The 4,231-nt window shown below is 28.0% G+C and overlaps 1 long non-coding RNA gene across 1 annotated transcript in view; it reads right to left on the bottom strand.

Moving 5' to 3' along the window:
* Positions 1,078 to 4,231, bottom strand: part of LOC110263650 — a 4,173-nt gene continuing 1,019 nt past the window's right edge. Inside the window, exon 2 of the long non-coding RNA XR_002349543.1 lies at positions 1,078 to 2,687. This is a non-coding gene — a long non-coding RNA (uncharacterized LOC110263650). The remainder of the gene's footprint in view (positions 2,688 to 4,231) is intronic.

Genomic DNA, 4,231 nt, shown 5'->3' on the forward strand with positions numbered 1-4,231 from the left:
TTTAAAAGGTTATGTTATTTGAATTTGCTCCTAAAATTCCTACAGTCGGTACAAGCTAAAATATAAAAGCTAACCACCATCCACATCATAAACTACACAATTCTCGGACTTTGTAGGACTAATCATTTAATTTGGAGCTACATACACACGATAGTAATACACATCACCCAAAGAAAAAGAAGTTGTAATTACTAACTAAAGACCTATTAATTATTAAATGTTAATTGCTTCATAGTGCCTGTGTCCATAACCCTACGCTATAGTTTGAACAAGAGATATTGGGAAGAGAAATTAAAGGAAATAAGGTGATTATAGGGATTTATATCTTACACGGAGCAACCACTGACTTTAATAATCCCTTTTGATTCATTATACCAATTACCAAATTATTGTTGTTCCTTGTGAACCATGATTTGATTAAAAAAAAAATTAAAGTCCATGTAATCTCGTGAATGTCGTGTAATATTAAATATGTAACATTCTCGTGCATCATTCCAAGAATTGATTAACGTTTAAGTTTTAAAACAGAGAAACCACGGGAGTGGATATAGAAAAAAAAAATTTGATGCAGTGTTTAATCTAATTTTTTATTATTTTTTTTTATTTAATTTTAGTCCCATTTAGAGAATTAAAAGTGAAAGATCACACTTTATTTTTTTAAGTGTTTTTTATTTTTTTCCACTGGAGAGAATATATTTCCGAAAAACCACATATATACTCATTAAGTCGTATTACAAAGGTACACCATTTGTGAGTGAAAAGAAATAAGATTTAACATTAAATTCTTTAACTTTAAGATCTTTATTTGTACTCCTCATATGATCCAATATAAATATATATATTGAAGGTTGTAAAAAGTTTAGAAAAAAAGAGTTGAATCTATGACATTTTTTTACTTTAATGAAATAAGCTTTTAATTTCTGACTTTGACTTAGAATCTGTTTGAACTATGCAGCGAAAACTTTATGAGACAATTTAGTCTTGTCTCATAAATATCAGAAAACATAATTCAGAGAAAGAGAAGAAGAATGACATCAGCATATATCCTAGTTCAATTGTCTTGTGCAATGCAACCTATATCTAATCCCCACCACAACAGTTGTGGAATTTTCACTATAGTTGAAGTATTACATACACCAATTTCACAGAATTGACACAATCCTTTCCCTCTCAAGTTTTATCATAACTTGACTTAGTTATGCTAATACCTAACTCTCCACTCCAAGTGCTAACCTAACTTAGAAAGGGATATCTCACAGATACAAGATATAAGACATATGAAACAATCTAAAGAAATCTGAAATCACTCTAGGCATTTCACTCAAGTGTATCACCCAGCCTTTTGTCACTTTTTGGCTTTTTCTTAAACTCTCTCTGTTTCAACATTTTTCCACTCAAGAAATTACAGAAAAATATACATTAAAATTGAAATTACAATCTATAAAACATGAAGGAGATTAATGCTTCAACAACCTCTGTTGTTATAAGATGAATCGGATTGAGCTATCACTAATCGGATTCTTCATCTTGGCGGAATGCTTCTTTCTCTAGAACACACTGTCTAAAATGTTGAACTTTCTCAGGAAGCTCTCTTTGAAACTCAGACTCTGGTTCTTTCTCTTTGTCTTCAAAAAGATGAAAATTTTTCTTTTTGTATCTCTTTTCATGTTGCTGATTTACTTTCTTCCAAGTCAACTCCTCGAGCTATGTGCTTCCCCAAACTTGTTATTTCACTTTCTTCAATTAACTCCAAAATTAGGGATTTTAAAACTGGTTCTTTTTGCTTGACCGAAGACATTTGAATAGCAAAGAGAAAGTTGTTTAGTGGTAAACCCAAATCCGAACCGTTAATAATGTGCTTTGACTCCAAGAAACTTTGTGAACCATTAATTTACAGCAGTAGAGATCAAAGACTTCTTTCTTCATTTAACCAAAAATGGTATCGCAGAAAGTTGAAGAAAGAGTGAAGAAATTAACATGCATGCAAATGGAAATAAATCACCTTTATCTTCTGACTTAGCTTAATATAATTTAATTTTGGCGATTAGACATTTATTTTTTGCTTAACCTTTTCTCTTTTTTTCTTTCTCTAGTGAAATGCACAAGAGATTTACCTCCTATGTGCACAAAAAATACAAGTAAAAATATTAAATAAGAAAAATACCAGCAATAATTATGGCTACTAAAATCAACTTTTCTTGTAATATTGAAAAAATAAGAGAATGGATAATAATGTAGATATTTTTCACCAAACATAAAAGCTAAGGGATGATGGCTAATTAAACAGTTTAGCTCAATTTTAATTGAGTAATTCTCTCTTAGGTTCTTGCTAAGAAGTAGAAACAGTGCTTGAGATCTTCTGCACCAAATTCTAAAAAAAACAATAATCTCACACAATAAAACAAGAAAATCATATATACAATTCATCATATATAACTTGTAACGCATTAAAAGCGTTTCATATATAAACATATATACAAGCAATTCTCTAAGAGTGTAATATCATTACATAAACCACATATTATTTGGATGTAAAATAATTAATAGTAATAATGATAATAACAACAATAATATGCCTAATTATTAAGGAAGAAATAATTTGTGACCAATTCCACCGTGACTAGGACCAGAGAAAGCTCGAACAATCTTGAATCGCTGATGATGTGGTAGAAGAAACCTTGATGATCCTTCCACATGGCATGATAATGAGATCAGCCAAAAGAAGAAGAAAATGGTGGTAATCATCAAAACAAGGTTTGATGATGATAAAGAACAATAATAATAATAGTGGTGTATGTTGAAGAACAAGATCATCATAACATACACTACTTTTATCTTCTTATCAGATAAACAAACTACCCTTGTGTTGGTATATATATATGGAATTATTAAATTCTAGTTGATTCTTAAGGGATTTAACTTTGCTAACAAACTTGTTTAAGAGACTAACGTAGGAATCAAGAAAATAAAGTTTAGATGGAATTTTTTTTTATTTTTTTAAATATAGTCAACAATGTATTTGAGATTAGAATTATTTATGTACCATTTATCAATTTAAATTTTTAAGAGATGTGATTTTATGATATAGTATCAAAATTTGTATGATTGAAAGGTTTAGTTTAATTTTTATTTGACAGAAAAAAAAGTAAAATGGAAACTATAAAAAAAAAAAAAAAAAAACTTATATAACAAATTTAAACAAACCGAAAACAAATTTCTATTTGAGAAGATGTCTTAGAAATATAATATTCAAGTGTTTTTCTTTATCAGATTAAATTTTTAGAATGAATGATTTTATGATAATTTGTATTAATAGAATGATGAAAATTTTGTGATGTTTTTATCATAATAAATTTAGAAATAATATACAAATTAAAACTTGGATTTTGAGACACTCATTTTATATTTATCCCCAGATTTCTATATTTATGACTTGTTTTCAGAACAAAACTTAGTATTATAAAAAAAGACAGAGATAGGATTGTGCGTGACGACATATATAAGAAACTAAATAAAGATTTCACTCATTAATTATCCAATAATATATGATGAGACAATGAAGTGGCAAGGTACCTAACATAATATCACATTTAAGTACAAGTAGAATTTCTGGTATCCTAAAGATACTCCTGATTATATTGTTGATAACTATTTAAAGTCAACTAACTAAAATATATATATATATAAAAGAAATATCTGATATATATACGTGTGTGTGTAACGCAAATAAGTTGATAAATAAAATGATAGTGCTCCTAATTAACAGGAAACGCACCAAATGAAATATTAATTAACGAACAAATGCATGGCACATTTGCAATATAATTATACATTGTTTCAAGCATCAAACAATCCAATCAAATATTTAAATTTATCAAATAATAGGTATTTATACACGCCAATTTGAGCAACAATTAATATGATTTATGGTGCATTTGGATGAGATGATAGTCTTTTTCGCTAACCAACAAATAAGTGAATATGTTTAGATTTGTTTGGTGGCGAATATGTTTAGATTTGTGTTTTCGTTTTTAATATTTTCTGCATAACATGATCTATTTTAATATCATGATTATATTGTCTCTATCCTTTACCTAGACACATTTTGAAACTTGAGAGGCAATTTAACCAAATTCTACAACATCACAAATAAGATTGTCAAACTCATAAATTTAAGTAAATTTGTAGAGTTAATTACTTAATTTGTAGACTCAATTTGTAAAATTTGTAA

The sequence above is a fragment of the Arachis ipaensis genome, chromosome B06, assembly GCF_000816755.2.
Source record: "Arachis ipaensis cultivar K30076 chromosome B06, Araip1.1, whole genome shotgun sequence".
In the NCBI taxonomy this organism is placed as follows: Eukaryota; Viridiplantae; Streptophyta; class Magnoliopsida; order Fabales; family Fabaceae; genus Arachis; species Arachis ipaensis.